This window comes from Meleagris gallopavo, chromosome 5, assembly GCF_905368555.1.
Source record: "Meleagris gallopavo chromosome 5, MGAL_WU_HG_1.1, whole genome shotgun sequence".
In the NCBI taxonomy this organism is placed as follows: Eukaryota; Metazoa; Chordata; class Aves; order Galliformes; family Phasianidae; genus Meleagris; species Meleagris gallopavo.
The window spans coordinates 21465671-21489695 of NC_139408.1; the positions used below are offsets into that span (position 1 = coordinate 21465671).

Sequence of the window (24025 nt, forward strand, 5' to 3'; positions counted from 1 at the left end):
TGCTCCCTGATTGCTCTGCTCAAGTGGGTGGCTCCTTGAAAGCCAAAAGCAGTAAGTGGGAAATCCTAGATAAACAGGAGGTTGTATTCATACCTTCCTCCAAGCCGGCTGACACAGGTGCTCACCAGACATAGGGTACCTGGGTGGCCCACACAGGGCCATGCCGCTGCGGGGGACAGAGTGCAGCGAGAGCATCGCCAGGACTGCATGCCTCCTGCATGGTGCTGATTGGAGAGGTGCTGCCAGCCCTCCAGGTGCACATAGTCTGAATGTCAGTAGCTGACTTGGGGAGATAATTCACACTTTTTTGCTTTTCTTTCCCTCCTAACAGTGATAATATTTCCCATGTCCACAGCCTGATTCCTCACCCAGCCTTTCCATATTGTTTTTTAATGGTGTAAATCATTATTAGTTATGAACAGCAGAAGCTCACTGATTTCTCCATCAAGGTGAAACCTCTGTGCTTTAGGCCTTCCTCCTTCCCCAGGGATCTCTGCCTCCGGCTCCCACTTTGCAGTGGTGGCATCATCCCCCATCTCCCACGCTTCCCCGCCAGCTTGGCTGTCACTAGGGATGAAGCTGTCACTGCAGGAAAAGCACTGGGCTGTGCTTGTTGGCACCCTCGGGGTGATCCATGCTCAACAGCCTCCCATCAGTCAGCCTGGCCTTTTTTTAGCTCTGCGTGTGTTCAGCATGGAGAAAAATGTTTCCACTTACTTTTCCCCCTCCTCTCTTTGGAATATGAGGCACACACTTGTCATGCTTAAAGGAGTGGATTTATAGTTGACTCTGTCTCTTATCTCCCCACAGAGCCCGCTGGAGCTGCTCTCCAGATGGGACAGCATTACAAGCTTCATCACATAAAGCCCAGTTCAGCCTACAGCCCAGATGTTCTTTGTTCCCAGAAATATTCCTCCCCGGCAGCCGGCAGAGGGGAACTGGTGCTGGTATGTGGGCTGCTACTCTTGCCATGGGCCTCGTGCCTCTCCGAGGCAGGCTGGGAGGTGGGCAGGCAGACCCCAGCTCGGCTTCTCAATGCATGGAGGGCTCTTCCCCTTCCAGTGTGCAGACTGCAGGTTTCTCCTGACCCAAGCTTGCTCTGGTTGTGGTCCCACAGCGCTGATGTCCCTGGGGACCTTGCCCCCCCCCACACCGTGCTGTGTTCCATAGCTGCAGGACCAGGCCCCTAATGTGTCCTTCATATTTACGCAGCTTTCCCCGTGCCCTGAACTCTGCCCGTGTCTCCGGCAGAAGGGCAGCTACCCCAGGTCAGAGCACCGCCTCGAGCCGCCGAGGAATCGGCTTTCAATTTCTGCCGCAGCTTTCCTTCCCTTTTTTCTCTTATCCCTCCAGCCATCGCAGAATAATTCCCATCCCTATTAGCTTTCCCCCCTCCCCCTTCCTCCTCTGCCCCTTTGAAATCCTCCCTCCTGTCCCCGGGAGGGGCGGGGGGCGGTGGGAGAATTCCTCCAGATATTACACAAAAGCCTTATGCATCCCCAGTGTCAACCCCAGAGGGCGGACGGGTAATTCAATTAAGGCGAAGGGGCTTTTGTTTTACTTGCTTTCTTTTCTGACTTTCTCAAGTCTGAGGCAAGGGAGAAAAGCAGGAGGGAGAGGAACACAATCCTCAGAGGAGGTGCAGTGATGCTGGTTGCCTTGCTCTGAGGAAGGCTATGGGACTGTTGCCTGCTCTCAGGATGGCTGTATTGCTCTGCAAGCTAGCTTCGTGCTGTTCCCTCCATTTCCCGCATCCTCCTCACTCTTCCAATCTCTTCTTTCTCTGTCTCCACCTTTCCTTCCCCCTTTTTTCCTCTTCTTCTCTCCCTTGAATATTTACTTCCTCCACTCCTCCTCTATCTTCCCTCTTCCTTCCGTGCCCTGAGCGATGGCAGCTTAATTTTTGCTGATAAATAAAATATCGATCCATCAGCCTGATGTTTCTTTGTTTATCCTGTGCTCAACAGAGGGCACATGTGGTGGGGTAGGTGCAAAGTTGCCTCCTCAAACCCTCATGGGCAACATGTTGGCCCACCAGCCTGTCAATATCCTTGGGCATCTTCCCGACATCTCTTTGTCTCATCTTTTGAGGAAATGACATGGCCAAATGGAGAGGGCTGTACCACAGTCAGCCTCTTCTGACCATGGTGTGGCACCAGGACAAAATGCCATCACAGGCTGGTGATCCTGCAATCCAAGTGCCTCTTCTGCCACCCTCACTGGGCAGAGCTTTGTCCCCAGAGTGCTAAAGGACTAGGAGGGAGGTTCACAGACACAAACAGCCCCGAAGACACAGGAATTAGCTCCTTGCATACTTGGAGCCTAAACCTGGGCCCAGCTTCATAGCAGGAAACTCTCCTGCAGCTGAGGTGGGTGCCCTGTTTTTTAAATCTGCATGCCTTGAAGGACCCCAGAATGTCTCACAGGTTACGGTCCTCCCTAAGGAGAAGCAGTTCTCTCTGGAGACAGCGTTGAGCCGGTTGCTTTGGAGATGGCTACCAGGTATGTCACAAGACTGAGCTTTGGGATCAGCCTTGTGGGAGAGCTCTGATTCAGCACTGCACCATGCTCTGTTGAACCCTCAGGAGCTCCGAGGTCACACCTTCCACCTACCTCCTACCATGAGCTGTCTTGGTGACAAGGACATCTTTGCATTCTAGCTGTGAGAACCAAAGTCCTCACCTTCTATGATTATGGTGATTCCCTCTACAAGAGAAGGCAAAAGCCCTTTAGATGGAGTGTGGCTGGTCAAACACACCTCTCCTGAGCTCCTAAATCTTAGCAGCTCATGTGGCTCCTTGCTTCCTCTCCTCAGCCCCTAATGAGCCATAATCCTCACTCAGGATACCCAGACCACTTTTCCCCTTGTGCCATCTCAAAACACACTGTCCCAAGGGCCTGGGGAAGGAGAACAATTCATCTTTTAGGCCACAATCTCTCTGAATTTCTCACTCCATTGCTTGCCCTGAATCTCCATTCCTTGGGGGAATCCCAGTGCAGATCCCCAACATCCCACCTTGCAGACGTTAACACAACATGGCGAGGCTCTGCTTTACTCACTGCTTACTGCAGCTTCCCCAGGCCAGGCATCTGTCCTGCTCATTTCCAGCTCCCCATCTGCAGTGGGATTCTGTTATTAAAGGGGACATACAGACCAATTAATTGTTATATAATAGCTCTGGATGGCCAGGCAATGGGACTAAGGGCACTTGCTCAAATTAATAGAGTCTGGGATTGATTTAGGTCTAGGAATGAAAGCTAGTTCAAGCTTTAATATCTCTCTGGTATCTCCTCAGACAAAGCAGAACAGACTTTTTTTAGTGCCTGTATTGAATGAAACCATAACCATCAATACTCACAGGTAAGATCTTTTATTTCTACATGGAAATCTATGAGTCTGAGACGAGGAAAAAAAAAGTATTTTCCCTCATAAAGGGAAAGTAAGTAGCCTTTACATAAAGGAAAATGCTTATCAGTGCAGAAGGCCACAAAAACAGAAGTTTATAAGAAGAATGGTGTTATAGGCAGGCTGAGCTGAGGGCTCAGCCTGGGCACACCATTCCTTCTTCCCGGCCAGGGAAGCTCTGGCACCTTGCTGCAGCTGTGTCAGCTCTCACTACTGATGGGCTGGGCCCTCGTTAAAGCACACATTTCTCACAAGTCATCTGTCTCCCCCAGAATATTTGTTGCAGACATTGCACTTCTTTAATCTATTAATGAGCTCTTCATAGGGATCTTGACACAATTAGGAAATCTAGGCAAGAGACAAGCTGGAATTTTCTCGAGTGGCTAATTTCTTGTAAAAGAAACCAGGTCTGGAAGATGGCAGAGACACGTTTCCTGCAGTACATGATGTTCATATAAAATGTGTTCTTGGCTCATCTCACACGTCATTTATCCCGTCTATGAAGCAGGAGGCAGAGGAACAGCACATAAAGCTGTCCGCACGAGCTGGCAGCATGGGAGGCTTTGCATCCTGCTAGTTTGACTCCTGTACTACCATGCCGAGGGTTTGTAAGCCTTATCACGCAGGATACGTCTTGCTCAACCAGGTACTGTGGCCAGAAGTTGCTTCTGAGAGCCAGGAATCAGAGCTCCCAGGTAGTGCCATGGATTGCACAAAACAAACCATTTGTCTCTTGCATTGGGCAGAGATAGGATCCATATTTGTGCTTTGTTGTTTCCTTAATTAACAGAGCCAGTTTTAAATATGAAGACTGGTTTGCAAGCAGTTTTGTATTGATTTTCTCTGTTGTGATTCCTGTCCTATTACTCACTCACTGGGGAAGATCAGATTAGGATGAGATGGACACAAAAACACGCAAGTCTCCATCACTTCTCAGATTTTAACAGCATACACAGAACACTGAAAAATTAGTAACAGAAGTTGCTTCATTTTTTGGATAGTGATTATTCTCTTGCTACAAAAAGAAGCTCTCCAGCCAGAGAACTGCAGCTTTGCCCCCAGCCTTGGTCCATCCTGTGAGGACGAGGATCATACTCATCCTGCTTCCTATAGATAGAAAACTATTCCTCACTATTTGGGAGACACTCTGATGAGCAGCACTTACTGCACCCATCAGTGATTGTGACATCATCCAAGGATGGACAAAACTATAATTGTTAGAATTTCACATATCACAAATGTTTAAAGAGCTTCTTGTGGAAAGTGTAAGAAGAACTGGAGGCTATTGAGAATCACTGTTGTGAGAGGCGTTGTCAGGGCTGTAAACTGATGGCATTAACAAGTAGCTTACCAAAAAAAAAAAAAAAAAAAAAAAAAAAGAAATCAATAATTATATTATTCAAGAAATATATTATTCAACTACGTGAACAAGGAAGAGAATGGTGGGAGGGAGGTTTGTCTTGAGTAACCGATGAATTCCTTGGACAAGCCTGCCTTAGGAAAATGGAAAATATAAGCCTCCCTTTTCCTGCTTGCTCTGTTCAACTCAACACTTTCTTGAAAAGTCCACTTTCCCTTTGCACAAGGAAATGGTAACAGTGGGCTTTTGCTAACCCTGAGCCCCAGCCAAAGCACAGAGAGGAGCAGCAGGGTGTGGCTCTCAGATGGTCCTTGTTCATCTTGGCAGCTTTGTTCCTCTGACACAAGGCAGAAGAGCAAGTGCATCCTTTCTGGGTTCCCTCTCTGTCTTGGCAATGTAGTTAGTAGGCACATGCCTAAAAGCATGCATCCAGCTCTCTATGAAGTGAAGCCATAGGAAATATGTCAAGCCAAATAAAGTTGCACTGGTTGATTCACTGCCTCTATTCAAATAATTCCATGCTCCTCAGACGCTGGAGTCAATCAGTAATTTATCTCTGACCATTCCCACTAGGCACAAGGGTACATCTGATGGGCTGTGGGGCAGATGGGAGCAGGAAGGGAGGTAGCTCAGTCCGCTGGAAATGGAGATGGGAACACTTGGTTCCGCAGCCTTACTGCTGCTGGTGCCACTGCCACACTACAGCCCTAGGAATGGAATGGAGGATGAGAGGACTGGGAAAAAGGGTTTGGGAAGAGCATTGTCTGTGGGAAAGCAGAGAGCTGGAAACCAAAGCAAGCACATGTGCTGCAAAATGTCATCCTAGCTCTCCTCCTTCCTTCCTTCTGCATTCCATCTTCCAGAGTACTTCACATGAGACTGGGGCCAAGCCAAATGAGTCAGATCAGAAAGAAAACAAGGCATGTGGCACCTGCTACCTCTGCTAAGTATCCCTTTGTACTTCATTCCTGAAGAAGAGTCATCACACCCGCAGAGCCAAAAGTGACACTGGACTGCACTGAAAAGTCTTATGCTTCTAATTTGACAAGGCATGTTTTTTTCAGCATATAATGTGATGAGAAGCAGTTCAGTCGGACACACTCAATATTCTGGATCTCATAGACCTTCCCAAATGTCACCCCAAAGCCATGTGCTCAAGCTGTCTGGGAAAAGTACTCCTAGGGAGAAATGTATAATGAACTATTATTATTTCAGAAGCTGAGAAAAGACCCTTAGTGGGGTCAGATTTTCAAGCGCCTGGCACTTGTAAGCATATATACGAATCCCTCTATGCATTTCCTGAAATTAGGTACCCTGGGCAAACAGCCTCTTAAGTCAATGGGCAACAACATCAACAAAAAAAAAAAAGGAAAATGAGAAATGACAATTAATTAAAAAAAATAAAGCCTCAGAACAGCGAAATGGAAAGTAAATTGTAACTTTACCAGAAGGCCTTGACTGCAGTAGTATTTTCATTTTCATTCTGGTTTGTATACAAGCCTACCATTGATACACCAGGTCAGAAGTCATATATTTCTTCCACTTTGTAGTGCCAAACTCCCTCAGTGAAACTGAAATTAGAAATAAGCCTTCTTTTTTTTTTTTTTCTTTTTTTTTCTTTTTTTTTTTTTGGCAAATAGTAAATTCCCCTGGCTTTAGAAGAATAAAACAACTGACAAATAAAAGTCAAGTTAAGAGCTGGAAGCCAAAATACTGGCTTTCATACTTCCATAAAAGAGTTTTATCTTTGATTTTCTTTTAAATTTCTTTTAATAATTAATTTATATTATTTTATATTAATATTATATTTATATTAATTTATATTATTTTATATTAATAATTAATAATTAATATCAATATTAATAATTAATTAATTTATATTATGATTTATATATGCCTACATTTCAGTTTATCCAAAACAGAGGGAGATGTTACCTCATTTCTGACACCCACATCTAGAGATGACTTTGTAAGGGTCCCTCTTGGAAGACAAAAGGGAGAAAATCCTCCCATTTTCTCTGCAAATCCTCCATGTAGATCAGGACATGCAACAAGGCCAAGGGCACAGACACTTCACCTGCCTCCCTCCATTGGAAGCCATAGGCACACAGCATTTTTTTGTATTTTGTCTAACATTTCCAAGACAGAAAACACTGAGAAGCAGGATCTCCATAAAACAGCACAGAGAGAGATCACAGGCACAGTTGGTATGTGGTTTACAGTGCTGATATCCATATGTAAGAGCAAAGGTGGAGAGGGCTCAGGGACGCAGACTGGATCACATGTCGATGTCCCTAGACCCTAACTCAGAGATCAGCTCTCTTTGTGCTCAAGGATGTGAACTTAAAAGTCAAGAATGTGATCCCAGCTGGTAGGGTGTAGGGGTTTTTGTGCAGATGAGGGAAAGGCACCCATGCTGCAGCAGCCAGCTGGGGATGAAGACAGCCCTAGGACATCACCAGTGTTGCATCAAATCCCTGTTGGGCCTAGCTCCCAGATTAGCCTTCATCTCTCCTGCATCCTGTGCGATCAGGATGGATGGATGGGGCGCTCTGTTACAGAAACGCTTTAATTTGGTCAGATATGAAGTAACAGCCCACAGGAGAACAAACCTGGCACCACATCAAGATGCTGGAAAAACATCTCCCTGAACTAGCCATGCTGCAGTGTGTGGGACATGGCTGGGCTGCCATCAGTCATTTCCAGTCCAGCTCCCATCCCCAGCAAAGACCTGATATACCTTGAGTTTTTAGGTAAAAATTCTTGCCCCTGTTATTGACCATATTTCCAAGAAGTCCCACAGCCCTGGTCCCAGTACACTCATGCCAGCAGTCATCTCCCTTGGAGCAAAGCCCATCACCTCAGAACACAGGATCCTTGCACAGACTTCACTCTGACTATAGGATCAGCAGTACAGAGACCCCGATTTCCCACATCATGTTTACCCTCCCAGATTTCATATGTTTTCCTTGGGCTCCCTTTGGTAAACCTTTGGCTTCAGCATATTATTAGGGAAACAAGAGCTTGGTATTAAGTGATGATTATGCAATTTATTCTGACAGCCAAAAAAGTGAAAAGGGGAAATTGACATTTGTGATTTTAGTTACGTGCTGACAACTATAATTAATCTTAATTCCAGTAAGAAGCAGATAAGTGAATGTGATGGGAAAGCTGCATTTTCATTGCTGCAGCCAATTGACTACTTAATCATGGCAATAAAATGGCACAAGTAAATAAATTAAAGAGGGTAAAAGCCTTAACCTGCCTTAAATACAAATAGAAAAGTATGGAAATTGAATGAAATAAAAATATATCAGAGGAGCAAATTAACTATATGAAAAAATTATTGTATGAGTATAAAATAGCAAGGGATGTGTTTACAAAAGAACAGAAAAACCTTTCTGAAAAGCCTTTTTGGGCAACTGTAAACGGAAATAGGAATGGACTGAGCTTAGATCTCATGTACAAAAAAAAAGGCAAAGTAATACTTTTTTACTTTATTTGTTAAAAACTTTTATGAAAGTGAATTAAGATCGATTTTTTAGTTTGGATTTTGGGGATTAAATTTACATTTTTTTAAATATTTCATTATTTTAATATGAAAATAACTAGTAATTTTGGTCAACAAAATACATTAACCATTTAAACAATAGCAGGTTAAAACCAAATGAAGCTAAAACTAACTTTTTTTGTGTGTGTGTGTGTAAACGCCAGTGGGGAAAAACAGTCCTTCAGCCTGTTCATTATGTATCAAATTAAGAGATGGTACCCACTTCCTTGGAGCAGGACAGACTAGATGACTTCTTACGGTCTTCTTTCCCTCTGCTTTCTCCTAGCTCTACTCAAATGGAATTGAATACATCGTGTTCCCTTTCCCCACAGTGTTTTTTTGCAGACTTATTTAAAGAATTTGCTGAGTGCAGGCAGAAAGTCTATTTCACAAACACAGCACTGACTGGGATCTTCAGCTCTGCCTTAATGAAGACAAGAACAGAAGGAAACAGCTGTTGGGGAACACTTGAGTAGCATTAGAATTCCCCTTGCAGTTACATCCAAGGCCAGGGACTCTTCTGATGAAGATGAGCTACAGCACATCTGAGGTGGAGCTGAGCAAGTTGCTCAACGCCAAATCATCCTGTTGGTGTCTTTCAACTGCTTTTTGCTTGAGGAGGGGCAAATATATTATGGAAAGAAAGGTAAATGGGAAGGAAATGAGAGAAGTTTGAGCTCACACCTACTTCCCCTTCCATGGGGTTCTAAAGCATTCCTGCAGGTTGTGGCTGTCCAGATTGCAAGTTTTGCTAGTCCACCGTTTGCAGTGGAGCACAGAGCTTTTCAGCAAATAGGGGCAAGGCTGATGATGTTGTGGTGATATTACAGTTCCTTTTGTTTCTGTTTGGTTTGTTTTAGGAAAACAGGTATTTTTTAGCCAAAATACAACTTGATTTTTTGAGCCAACTCACATAAAGAAATGTTCAGACAAGTGTTCATGTGGAGTATCTTGAGGAAATTTTCTCTTACACTCGGCAATTTTCTTGACTTTCTGTTGTCAAACACAATTCCTTATCCCAAATCATCTTCAGTTGATAAATTCTATATCCAAACTGACATTTACAAAAACCTCCACTTACAATCAGGCTGTGGAAAATCCAACTGCAGAAAGTTACTAGTTAAATGCAGTAAATGGTTCTTAAAAAGCACTAACTAAAAATATAACTAGCATTTGGTTATATTTAGGATAAGCAAATCTGATGCTTCATGGCATACAATCTGTCGTGTGGGAGTCAGGAAGAAACTTTCACCAAAGATCATTTATGTACATTAGACAGGTGCTTGTTGTTCAAGCTTCCTTTGGAGGCAAAAGGTAGCAATTCCCACTGAACCCAGTAATGAATATCAAAAGTCTAATCTGGCATTTCATTCTTTCCCTCCCTCCTATAACTACCTGTCAGGAAAGGACAGTGAAAGAATTCAATTTCTTCTTTCTGATCTGAGACAGATTCAACTTTGCCAAGTTCATTAGTTCATTTTGGACTAGTAATTCCTCACTTTCCAGACAATTAGCGTTCATTAACTTCTGATAATTTGACTGATACTGGATTTCAGCCACCCACAAAATAAAGCAATCTGTGCTATGAGGGAATGAGTTTGCTGTACCTCTGTGAGTATCTACAAGATGGATTATGCACAGACTCAGGGCTGGTAGGCTATCAAACAGTTTGCAAAACTGAGAACAGAATCACTTCTCACTGTATCACAGTCTTAAATAACTGTTTGTGCTGTCAAGAACAAAATAAAAAAATCCACCTAACCACATGCCTTTGGAGCAATTTCTAGGCTGTACAAGAGTCTGAAAATGGGAACATTAGAGTTTTATTCTAGACTTTGTTATGTACTTGGTCACATACACGAAGCCTTGGGACAGCCTGAGAAGATATTTGTAAGATAGAAATATTGAGACTGATCTGCCTGGCGAGAGAAAGAGAATTAAAATACAGGGATTCAGAACAGTGAGATTAATGAGCTGTATGCAGTGTCTTCATGAGACTGGCCTAAAACACATATTTAAATCGTGACAACCTTCTCTACCCATTCCCCACCTCAGTCCCCACTCTCCCTGCTCCCCAAAAAAGAAATTATGATTTTGAAAGGGCTGACTGAGATTCTCTAGTTATTGCTTTTGTTCAGGAAATGCAAAACTTGCAACATTTGGAGTGTTTCAAAGTCCTTTGACAATTTGAGATCTTATCCAGTCCAATGCATTTCTAGATCACAGAAAATACTTCTTTCTCAGCCTAGGTTTGATTTCAGAAGAACTTCTGTAGGCTGGCTGTCAGCCCTGGGCACGATGTATCCCCACACACAAACAGACATTTGGATTTGCGATTTCAGCAGTCCGTGGAGAAAGCACTGCAAGCTAAATAGGTTAAATGTTTCCATCAACGCACATAGCACAGGCACATGCAGTTAAAAGACAGTTTGGGCTGATTCAGAGGCCGTGTGCATTTCCAAATAAATTCAATTTACTAAGACCGGCTCCTAAGTGGAGTCTAGTGTCAGTAAGCCCCCTAATGGAAAACTTACAGGCTTTGTATTTTCCGCCCTGTGTAAGTACCAAACCAGATGCCACTGGCTCTGGGATGCAACCAAGTCTTCTCTCCCTGCAGGGATAAAGTGCTGACACTACATAATGCTTACAGGTGTTATTCAATATTATGAACACTAATAATAGACTTTCATTTATGGGATTCTCTCACCCGCCCAATGGCCTCCAGGCTCTTGACTAGAAATAAATTCCAAACATAATTTACATGAAACAGGCATATGCTTGACTGAATCACATAGCGGGAACAAAGTCTGGGAGAAAACTTGCCATGCTATGATCACTCATTTGCAACACTTAGCAACAACATTAAGAGCAAGGATAATGCAGAAGCCTTGTCTGTTCTTCCCTTTGCTTGCAGTTGGAAGGGATTCTCCATCAGGGAGGACTCAAGCAGCTTTTGCCATGGCAGCACAACACAAATAGGCTCTTGCTATGTGGCAGTTCAGAGAGCAGTCTGTCACACACCCCCTCCATCATATATTCGGCCCCAAGGATTTTTCAGGCTTAGTCATGATTCCAGCCTCACAAACTGGGTCTGCAAAGAGGACTTTGGAAAACCTGATCTTAGGGTATCTCTCCAGAGGTAGGAAAAGATGGCTGAACTGAGCCCAAGCAGTTTCCTCCCTCCTTGCAGAGATCAGTGGTGGGCCTGGTAACCACCAGAATTGGTGCTGCTCAACATGAAATGTAGGTGAGAGCTGTTACCTTGGGATTACACAGGAAACCCTATTACCCGTGAATTCAGCCACTGCTCCTTCCTGGCAGTAGATAGAATCATAGAGTCTTTGAGGTTGGAAAAGACCTTTAAGAACACCAAGTCCACCAGTAAGCCATATTCCTAAGTGCCTCTTACATACCTCCACCACTTCCCAGGACAGCCTGTTCCAGTGCCTAATCCACCCTGTCCAGTCTAAACTTACGGAACAACTTTAGGCCATTTTATCTCATCCTATCTCTTATCATTTGAAAAAAATGAGATATCAGGACATTGCCGAAGGAAGACAAGATCTAAATGGCAAGAAAATGACCAGTTAAATCACTTCTCAGAGGAGTAGATCAGCCCTAAAAGCTCTGTGTAAGGCTAGTGCCATCCCAGAGATGATACAGAGAGTTGAATCAGAACGATTAATGCCCCTTGTCTATTCCAGATGGATTAGTTTGCAAGTAGTTTGCTGGCATAAACCCAGAGACACATAAAGCATCGAATCTTCAGTCTTTACTGGAGGAAATGAATTACAAAGAAGATATTAAAGCAATGTGTCTGCACTCATTTTGCATCAGGAAGACGGAAGGAGTTCACTTCAATCTCCCTCCCCCCTGTCATCAAGTGTCCTAATACTAGTGAAATCCCTTTCACATCAGGTCAGGCAGATCACCTTTCAGCGGCTGCTTTCTGCAGCTGAGTAGGGGAGCAGAGCTGCCCAGGAGGCAGCTGGGAGCCAGGGTGGGCAGCAGGTGCCGAACACTTGTGGAGTCCCACAGATCTCCATCCCAGGGACAAGCAGGCAGTGGTAGGGCATGATAGGGTGAGAGCTGTGGTGTCTGCCCTGCCATCGCCTCTTGTTGGGTCTGGTTGCTGCACAGCGATGGGGTGTAGGAGGTGGTGAGGGACAGGCTGGGGGAACTGGACTCTCTGCATCTGTGGCAGTGAGAGAAATTCCTCCAGAGACTGCAGGAAACAGTGCCCAACACTGCCAAGTATAACTAACACATTTTTGGGCATGAAGACTCATTTTTCAAGTTTTACTCCAAATCTCAATCTTTCTCAAAATAGAGAACTTGAAATAAATAATAATAAAATAAAGCTGTAAAGGTGGATAGGAATTGCTATCTCACTTTTAACTTCCAAGACTGAGGTAGAGAGAATACAGTTAGTTCAGATAGAGCTACACTTACATTGCCTCTTCTCTGAGTGAAGTGGAGATGAGCTCCACTGTATCCAAACCCCAACATTCTTGGTAGAAGTCAAGGAGAATAACAATATTAAAAAGAGTATTTAAAAGTTCTACTAAATGTAATGAAGCAAATGGGATGTAAGTGTTAAATAGTAAACAGGAAATAATATTTATAGGTGGAGAGAAAATCAAGAATCATTGGCACTCAGTCTTCAATTCAAACTGTCTTTTAGCTTAATAACCCAATTAAAATAACACAGTATGAGATCAGGAGGAACTAGAGGACAGTCTTTTTCCAGAGTGAACAAACTAAGTATGTCACTCATGCATCCAAACAATCTCGCTGTTAGCTGAGAGTTTTCCTAGATTCACTCTTATCTTTTGGCCTCCATTGAGATACAGGTCTTTTTCAACCTGAGCAGTTCTAGGATTCCATATAATAAAGCAAAGTGAATGTATTTGGCACATTTATAAAGGTTAACAAGCAATATTCCTAATCTTATCAAATGTAAGCAAAAGGTGATCCATGCAACATCATATTTTCAAAGTTCTGAGATGGGATTTCCTACTGCACTGTAGTTGGTCACCTCCAAAGGCTTAACATGAAATTCTCCAGTTTGAGCTGACAACTAAATATCCCCTGATATTTCTATTGCAGATGGCACAAGCTGCTGCAGGCCATTTTCCTCAGGAATTTACTTTCAAAGCACAACCACATCACAGTAACACATGGAAAGCTCTGAAGAATGTTGCCAAAAAAAGATAAGGCCAGAAGTCCAAGCTTCTTCCCTTCTCATTTGTGGTGGGATCCCTTGCTCTTTTAGAGACTTGGATAGAACCCTCTCCCTCAGAATAACAACTATTATGTAAGACAGGTGTTGTCTTAAACATTGATACAGGTCCTTTCATTATCTTTCATTAAAATGTGAACAAAAATTGGCTAACTAAAGATTTTTTTTTCCCACCTGGGAATGCAGAGAATGCTTTTTTTTAATGAAGATCAGAAGAAACTCCCACTGGATTTTTAAATATCAATTTTTTGTCAACCGCAAATAGCGTTTTTTCTGTGCAGGACACTCAGAAGAATTGTAACAGAGTGGGATTTAAAAATTCAAACTTACCAGTATGGTGACACCAGAATGTAATATTTTTCTAGATTAATAATTATAATAGGCTGTATTTCCTGCTCTAATATCAGATGGAAAAATATAAACCTGGCCAAGTTTACATTTGGTAATTTTCAGTTTTGACTCTTCAGTTCCAGTCAGTGATACTGACGACTTACTCCTAGGATTGGCAATGTTGATATAATCTCCTGACCTACAATCTACACGGTTGGACATACCCAGGAAACTGTCATAAGAGATACCTTACAATCAGTACAGCTAATAAAAGGTCCTTTTATTGCAGGAATCTTTTCTGTAAGCTCTACTCACCCCTCCGTTTTTCCTTTCCCTTGTGGGTGGTCAGAGCTGGAAGTAAAACATGAAGTGGGGGGGGGGGGAAGAACCATTTCAAATGCAAGGAATTTTAAGTTCACAGACCGTGTCTCATTGTCACTAACAATTTCCTCTGGAATGGTGAGGAGAGGTTTTTATTTCTTTCTTGGAAAAAGTGGCTTTTCTCTATCTGTTTTTTGGCTTGCAGAGCTAGAGAGATGTACCACATTCAACAGTTCAGAAAAGCAAATTTTTTTTTAAAGAGCTGGCTAAAATCTGTAGCTTAAGGAAATATTCTCTTCTCCCTCTCCCTCCCAGTACCAACATTTTTCCATAATAGTTTCTTTTTACAGAAAAAGAAGTCCAAAAATGTATTCAATTATAACAATAAAGAGACATTCTAAAATTCAGTGTTCAGACACATTTTGTTTAGTTAGCAGAGGTTAAGAGAGCTCCTGCAAGCAGAACATTTGAAACAGCAGCACTCCGTTTAAACTTTTGCTTAGAAAGAAAATGTAAAACCAAACCACTCATCTGCCAGCATTAAAAGGAAGAAGAGCCACTGCCTGCTTTCCAGCCACACTGCTATCCGTACCCAAGGCTCCACAGTAACCCCTGGGAGAAGCAACCTCTGCTCCTGCCACCCACCTTGTGCCAGGCTGAGTGTGAGCAGGGCCTCAGCACTAATGGTCTGTTCTGATGCATTACTGCAGTGTCCACAACATCCATGAACTATTTAATGGAGGACAAATGTCAGAGACTGACAAAACCACCATACCCTTCTGAAGTCCCCTTTTTGTTACGCTGATAAAACATCTCACCCTTCTTACAGCAGCTATCGACAAGATTCGGACAGTTACAGAAATTATAAGTTATTGGGTTTAATATACCATTTCTGCTGTCTTGATGGGGTATTGGAAGCGGGGAGCAGCACAAAAACCATGCAAATCAGAACAAACACACAGGGCTGTTAACTTGTAGGAGCAGAGAGAACTGGTTGCATGCATGTTAATTCCAAGGAGCAAAGAAAGATGAGAATTTATCACTCTGGGACTTGAGAAAGAGTCTTCCTTTCCTAATATGAACAAAAAGCATTGCATTTGTTTACACGTTGTCTGTGAAAACTGCTGCCAACAAAAGTTACCAAACAATACTCAGCATCTGAGCTGCACTGTGAGCCTGGCTGCATCCCAGCCTGGGACAGGGAGGGGGCACTTAAGGGCAGCCAGGTTTGGAGATCCTCCTGGCACAAAACGCTCCTGTAACACGTAAGTGCTCTGTTGCACAGCTTTCAAGCAGAAAACACATGGATATCCCATCTCGCAAGGGCAGTTCTACTGCTCAGAAAACTGCAGTGCAAGAGGTGGAAATCAGACTCCAATGACTCTTGTTCTGAGCAGAAATATTTAGGGATAGAGTGAGAGATTTCCTTAAGCAGATCCTCAGCACCATGCCTAGCAGGCCTTTCAGCAGTCCCTGTTCAAGAAGATATGCCTACAAGTACCAAGGGTGTGATTCTTGATCTGGCCTCAAGTACAAAGCCCAGTCCTGCCCAACTATTCCACAGAGACAAAGCCTAAAAGAAATAGCTATAAAAATTCCTGGAGACTTTCCTCTCTTCAGCTGAGAGAGAAAAAAATCCCAACAAAATAGAAAACTAAATTTGAGTAAACTTGCAAAATAAAAGACCAAGTTTTATTTCCTCGTTTCTGTGCACTGTCATCTTGGTCTTACTGCCTTGTATAAGAATGCAAACTTAAAATTCATTCTTTTTATTACTATTTATTGAATTATATAGCATTTATTGTGCTCTCTGCAGGAAGCTGACGTGTCCATAGTATATCGTTCTTTGATGTGCAGTGAATCAATATACACTTAAAGTGAAACACCCTGAAAATATGTCTCTTAAGCATATTTAACTTGGAGGCAGTACTTCTGTTTGAAAAATCCAACCTCATCCATACTCTTCCCTCCTCCCCCAGATATGACCCAGAAGCTCTTATCTTTTTTTAATCAGAGGAAGCATGGCCCAAATTAACCATTGTGACTTAACATGCAGATATATTTCCTGCTTCCTTCCTCCTCATTACCTTGCTTTCATGAGCTCAGGAATATGCCCACCAGAAATAATCAGGCCTCAGAAGTAAGCAGCTGGTTCTCCATTGCTGCACATCTCAGGCCAGAGATGAGAAGCTCTGCATGAAAATGGGCCAACTGCTTCTCCTCTTGCCTTTGCAACGAGCTACCATTCTGCGTGTGGGCTTTGATTCATGCGCCCTATTGGAGGCAGTCCTAGGAATTTTTCATCAGCTTTGGATAATTAAAATGAATAATGCCTTCAGCACAATAACCCTTGTGCTAATTGTTTGGATATTAAGCTACATTCCTTTTACTTTGCCCTTGCACTTACAGATTCTTGCATTAAAAGTGCAGTGGTATTGTGGAAGTAGTGAGGGTAAAAATGGAAAAGCTAAGGCAACTGGCTACAAGAAACTGGAAATGTCGATGCGTGGTGACATGCAGAAGGCTGCATGAGACAAATAAACACATTGTTTAGCTTTTTTTGGTAAAATTATGGCACTGTATCAAACACCAGTGAAAACAGGAAGCCTACAGACAACTGTGTTGATGCCCCTTTGTCATCGGGATGAACGGGGCATGCTGCAGCCCTCACATCACTGCTCAGTTGTCCCTTCTGTGTCACGTTCAAGTAGGAGGAAGGCCTGTTGCCAGGAGGTGAAGAAGCCAGATGCAAAGCCAGGAGCACATTTTAAGGCCTTTTCTACAGCTTTGGCGTGGCACTACCAGAGCAGCGGGACTTTGGAAAGCACAGCTCCGCTCTTGCAGGAAGGAACACTGCCTGAGCTGCTTATGCAAAGTACAAGATACACTGCATACATGTGATGCATTAGGATACACAAATCAAATTTCATTTTCAACGTCACATGGATCATAAAAATAATCTCAATACCACACTATTTGATATTCTTGTCAGAAGAGTGTCAATGAGAGCTCCAAGTGGAGCAAGAGAGGCATTTTTTTTGCAGAAGCAGCAAAAGGTAAATTCGATCATCAAGAATGCATAACAGGAGTCGGGTTCAGAGGAGGTGTCTCAGCAGAGAGGGGAAGAAAGAGAGGCCTCAAAGAGCGTGGATAGAGAGACACACAGAGCAAAACTGCAAAGGAAACCTTGGTCCTTACCTGAACAGGGACAGTAAGAAGAAACTTATACAAACTGTTGACACGAAGACTGAGAAGGAAACATGTCAAAATGAAGAGAAGTTACAATAAAGGTGTTTGTTCTTCGGTATAGGAAATACTCTGAGCTTCACAGACCAGGTCCTACCTAAAAACAGTTCCTCAGAAGAGAAGTTCTACTCAAGTACATCTGGAACTGATTTCTGGGAGAAGCCAGCAGCAGTTTACTGCCCTCCTATATGAGATGCACCTGTGAGAGGCCCACAAACCACCTTAAAAGTGAGCATAAAAAAAGTCATGGTCTTAGGCAGTGGGGATTCCACATGGAGGGCTGAGGGGCATGCTGGCTCTCCCAGCCCAGCCTCTGCTCTCTCCACCATGAAGGTCCCATGGCCCTCCCCTGTCCCCTGCAAAGATATCGGGTCCCATCTCAGAAATTCTGGGCTGAGGTAGATGCAGCAGTAACATCAACAAGGGAAGATCATGGCGGTACATGGCAGTCCCGTTTTGCATTGGTGGGACACAATCACAGCACTGAGGCACTAAAGAGAATGTGCATGTGCTGAGAACCAGAGTAAGTGTTGAAGGAGATAGGGCTGGGACAGGACCAGGTGCAGAGCCCAGGTTCTCTTTGCACCAAACCCGTGCTCCGGTGGTTTACTGGACCAAACCTTTCCCAGATCCTCCCCGTGTCTGTTTGCTCTTCATTTTCTCTTGGCTGAAAATAAATCCACAGCCTTCAGAGCATTTCCTCCCTGCTCCATGTGATTCTGATTTCACTAATTAAAGTTAATCTGATAAAGGAAGAAACTGCAGAGAAGAATAAGAGCACAAAGCTAGTGAGTAAGGGTCAGCCAGCAGGCTGCAGAGAAAGAGCTTTGTGGCCAAGGAACCTAGTGCTGCAGGGCACAGCAGGCTGAGCTCATCTGCTTGGCCACAGGCCGGGGCTGAGCTGTTGGCCACCCCAGCTGCCCACCATGACCTCCCTGCTGCCCTGCCAGTGCTTGCAGGATGCAACTTAATGAAAGGCACTAGGGAGCAGGAGGAGCACTTCTGCTTCCTGGTTGTAGTTAGCTCGAGCAAAACAACACATAAGCTGGCTCAGGGATGAATAATGGATAACAAAGCAGCTTCTCATCTCCAGGCCCCTCATCCGACTTGTGCCTGGAGGGCAGCACTGATTGAAACTCATTGGCACCTGGTGGTGGGTGAGGGTTTCAGTAGGAAATGAATGCCTGGAGTTCAGGATGAAGTTGCTGTGGGGTAAAGGAGCTGAGAACAGAAAGGGTGCATGGGGTTTGGTACCCCAAGGACAACAAAGCTCCAGCTCACAACTTCACCAGGTACAGAGCAACTCTGACATTATCACTAGATGGAAAAAGCACTGTGGTACAAGAAAATCCAGCTCACTGAGAAACACCCTACGAGGTGCTAAGCATCCACAGCTCAAAGCAAAAAGGATCTTGACAACATTCAGCTTCCTGGTTCAGTGAGTGGCAGCTACCTACTCCAAGGAGCATCCCGGGGTCCTTGTATCCAGCAGATTTATAATGGAGGGCATCTTCAGAGAGATAAGGCAGCCAAACCCACTTGAATGCACAGAATACCAGAGTGTTAACAGGAAAGCTAGGAAATGAGATGAGCTCACCTTATTTAGAGATATTAATGGCATTGAGGCACAGGAATTAGTTTTGCTGAGCAGAATGCGGTGTATCAATTTAAAGTAATCAAGAACACAAGATTTCCTTTACCCGACTTCTATCTGTGAAGCAAGGAACCATAGGTAAAGTAGAGCAGGATATCCTTTTGCTCCAAAGAAGCCAACAAATACATTTACAGAGCCTCACCACTGAGGCACAATTTTCACATGCAGTTAGAGATTTACCACTTCTCTGCTTTCCTTAAATTGCTGCTACATACATCGATTTCGACAGCACCCCTGCCCCTCCTCTACAAACTCTATTCATTGTTAACTTGTTTAAATTAAACACAAGCACGGACAGGATCAGCAAGCAGCCGTCTGTTTTATTAGTGCTTCTACTTCAAATGTCAGTCTTAGTCCCTCCTTGCTGGGCTCTGATCTCTCATGACAATTTGATTAACTTTACATTTCCTTTTATTGTTGGAGAAACATTTGGAAAATCTTACCATATCTTACTGGCTGGTTTTGAGACCAAGATGGTGATTACGTCCATGCTTAGCATCATCCATCAAAATCAGGCGTCTGACAGTCAGACCATTTGAAAAACGTGTCATTCCCAAGAAGCGCACAAGTCATAAAGTGTTTATTCACAATGAGGAAACACAGGCCATTTGTTTTTCTCTTAAGAGCAATATTTTCATTAGGAAACTCTAGAAAAACTTCATTAGGACTCAGTCTCCACTTTGCATTAGTCTGTGCAGACAAGAACACCTTCCCAGCTCCCAGCAGCTAGAAACTGATATCTGTTTTTTACCCTAAGAGCCACATTCCTGTGGTGACTCCCTGACGGGAACACACCATTAATTGAAGGACTGTCAGGACATGACATATCCCAGAGAAAAGGATGCTCCATCTCACTTTGACAGAATAGCTCAGAAAGTTTTACCCTTGCCTAGTGTTCAAACTAATCTAATATTGCCTCAAGCCTCTGGCATATACTCAGCATTACATTTCTGCTGGCTTCTGAGCTCCTGGATCTTGGCTCAGTCCCAGAATATCAAGGCACCAGTGAAAGAGGCTGGAAGTTGGCCTGGTTTTGACTTCGTTTCAAGACTAGGATCAGAAATAGATTTGGTAAGAACCCCATGGAAAAATGCTGGTTTCCTGGTGTTCTTGACCGTTCATTACATGTTGACGTTTAAATTCTTTCAAGACATCATCTTCATTGATTTGAAAAAGTGTAGCTACTTTATCATTCTCAAGAGCCATACCACTTACCTCTATTCAAAGAGGACACAGCAATAAGTGTTATTGCCCGTGTCATCTAAGTCTCTCTACACCTCAGATCTACTTAACTGCAAACTGCTTTAAATCGTGTGTATAGCTTAAAGTAGACCTTGACATAAGATTTAACTTCACCTGCAGAGATTAGGACTAGTAGTGCTATTAAAGCACACATATCCTTCTTCAGAATACACATCCTTCACCAGACATACTTCCATTTGTACTGGTCATTACTTAGTAATTCAACATTCCTCTATCCTATCTATTTCTACCTCTATATTTACAACTTTTCTACTACTTCAGGACAAAGATCAGCCTTGCTTAATACTTTCGTTTTTGTACCAACATATTTAGTTCTGAAAAATCATTTCTAAATAAAAATAATTAAAATATCTAAGGGAATTAATATGACTTTAGGAAGTACTTAGAATATCAAGATTTAATGGTATCATCTGAACTGTGGTACCTAGCTCATAACTGAGCCACTCATTTGCCTGCTCAGCAAAAGACAAAAATGAATACTGACGTACAGACATCAAGCATCATGGTTGTGAAAACTTGACTGGTCTTGGATCCTAGGCCATGGAAAACTCTTAGGGCCTCTGACAGCTCTAAGTATACTTCAGGCTTAAAACTTTACAAGAGCTATCCTGAGATACTCACATCAATCTCAGAAATACATGGGTTGCACAGCATATATCCTATTTCTTCTTGCATCAGGATACTCATGAACAACAGCAGTAAATGATGATACCAGAATACCTGCCAATGGATATGCATAAAAAGTCTATTTTATTTGTAATTTTTCAGCTCATAGTGAAATTTCTTTGTTGTTTCCAAATATATCTGATCATTCTGTCATGTGAAAAGCTACCACACCAGGCTCTGGAAATGAGCAGTTCTGCTCTAAGCTTACAGAAGGAGTGTGACTCCTCAGCATCTCAAAAATAAATAAATAGAGGCTTTTCTTGCTGAAGTCTCATTTCAATCTATCAAAACAGGGCAACACAACAAACTAACCTCCCATTCTCAAGAATAACTCATGTCTTCTGAGATACACTTGTCTTTTCTAATGAAGAGAAAAAGGAATAGAGAAGGAGACAGAAGACAGCTATGAATAGCTAGAAAATAAGAGATTTACAGCAGAAAGACAGACTTACTTTCTAATACTTCTGCATCTTCAAGCCCCTACAATGGAAAGATCCAGATCATTGGAAACTATTTAGGCTCCTTACACTATCATGTGTCTGTACTCTTCAACAGAGTGCTAAACCACTCTTCCAGAACTTCAAGACAAATGAAAGCTATTTATTCCAACCTGATACCAGTCACACTAGGGAAAATGAATCTCTTCTGACCCAGGAGAGGATGTAATGAAAGCTGGGATCTGGCTCCATATCACCAGCTCTCCCTGCCTGAGTGCCCATAAACTACATGCTTAATTCAGCATCTTGCTCTCAGTGCTATGGGTGCTGGAAAGAGTCCAGCCCCTGCTGTCCTAGGGAAGTGATAAAACCCCATGTGCTAGTTAATGCACTGCCTCTTATAGGCCCATGCAGCAGGTGAGCAATTATCACTTGCAGTCTAACTTAATACTTTACAGGGCCCTAGAGCTGTTTTCAATTAGTTTCAGTATACCATTGAAATTAACTCATTTGTGTCACCTTGCCTTGCAAGTGGGTTGCAAAGAACTGATGAAACAACTGGAATTGAGTACAGGTGGCACCTCCCCTCTCCTCCTGCTCCTTTGTGCTCCTTGCACTGGATCCAGAGGGGTTATGTTTCATGGAAGAAAACACAGATGGAAAAAGCTTGTTTGATCCATAACCAGGAGCTAAGGGACGGTTGATCCCCAGAGTCTTGTCGCCATGGTGTTTTTCCAGACTGGTTCTCTGTATCCCAAGAAACAGTCTTTCAAGCACTTCCCTTTGGATTATTTCATAATCTCTTGAGGCTCTTCAGCACTTGGCCTATAAAAATCTATCTTTATAAAGAACAGCGTTATATGTATACTTTATCTGTGAGCCTTCTTTAATGAATTCTTTCAGACACTATGAACTAATTTGGAGCCTGATGTAAAGCAAGATTAATTCTTTCAATCTCACTGGATTGTCATAGTTGTAAGGCATTTTCTCTTAAAGAGATGTTCTAAAAGTTAATATCAGGGCTACAGTTACGTTAAATAGGATACTACTGAAATCTCCAAATACACTTCAGAGCCTGTGAATAATATGTAAATCAGACGATAAAAACCAAGAGAAAAGGAGCGCTCTAAACAGTTTTCTGAGCTTTGTCATAAAGAGTTCTGTGTCATTCTGAGCACATCACCTCATCTCTCTATGTTACAGTTTTTGCCCTTCAGAGGTAAGAGTTATCACCTCTCAGTGGGATTACAAAGATAAATACTTTGCAAATGTATTCTTGGGTAACAGACTTGAAGAGAAGACTCAAACACTAAAGAGATATCTTGCTTTGATTGTTACAGTTTGATCTTGGTGAACTTGGCTTACGCAAGGTCCTTTTAGCTCCTCACTTTTGATAAATGATAAGTTATAACCTGAGCATGATGGTGTATCCACCTAAACTTATCTGTAAAACGAGTAATTAAACTCCACAGATAGCACATAATTTGACAAAACATCAATTAAGAATCAAACTCAGTGCTTAAGAAGGATCCAATTCTACTAATGATCTTGTAACATGATGGAAAGCGCAGCAATGACAGCAGAGGAGCAGGCTCCCAAGCTACAGCAAGTGAGGACTTGCACAAATGCAACAACCAGGAGCACAGAAATAAGGAAAGAAGCTGCTTACTTTCAGAAGGCCATACGTACACAGGGATCTCCAGCAAAACGCCCTTGTCTCCCCTGCCAACCCTTAAACGTGGTCTGGGAAGGGGTGGACGCTGGCTCCAACTCTTCCAGTCATTCAGGTGCATTGCATGCAGCTGAGCTCCTGTTGGTTGGCCCTCCCTTCCCACCAGGTGCTCAATCACTGGTTCAAGATGTGACAGCATTTTTTTGCTGCAGAACTGCTTATAAAATACCCAAAGAAGAGGTTTTTTTTTGGAAAAGAACAAAAATTCACATTCAAAATGCACTCTACGAAACAAATATTGATACATTCAGTGAGGGGAAGAACATGACAATAGCTCAATGTTCTCCATAAAAACCCACTTCTGTTCATCCAAACGCAACACACAGCTCAGGTCAGTATTTCTAGTAAAAAGTTAATTGCACTGACATTAAGAATGTGTTGAGGTTGTGAAAATCAGCACTGCGTTGTACTAACACAGATGGAGACATCACCTGCTTTGGACAGGTGGCCAATGCATAGAACATCAGTTGATTGTCCCCAGATTGAAGATGTATGGATGCTAAGCAGCAAGCTGAAGGCCCTATACTGAATGTTTAGTTGAGGCTGGAGATTTGAACCCTAGCATCCTTCTTCTGTGTCCAGTACTCTGAATATGTAAGGTTGGCTGTGAGGTCTGCATTAAAGATAGGTGACCAAAGGTTTATCCTGAATTCTCTATAATGTCTTATGTTTCCACATGGGCAACACCTAACTGCAGAGAGCACAATTATTCTACATTCTGGCACTTGTAGGAACCAAAATGCCACAGCAGCATCGTGGAAATTGTGCACCCACCCCTGCAGCAGTCAAATGAGCTGCAGCAATGACAGACAGAGGCT

General features: G+C 43.0%; 1 long non-coding RNA gene across 1 annotated transcript in view; it reads right to left on the reverse strand.

The window, feature by feature from the left end:
- The window catches only part of LOC146544277 (uncharacterized), a 73716-nt gene that overhangs the window by 10658 nt on the left and 39033 nt on the right, over positions 1-24025 (reverse strand). The gene's annotated exons all lie outside the window — the stretch shown is intronic.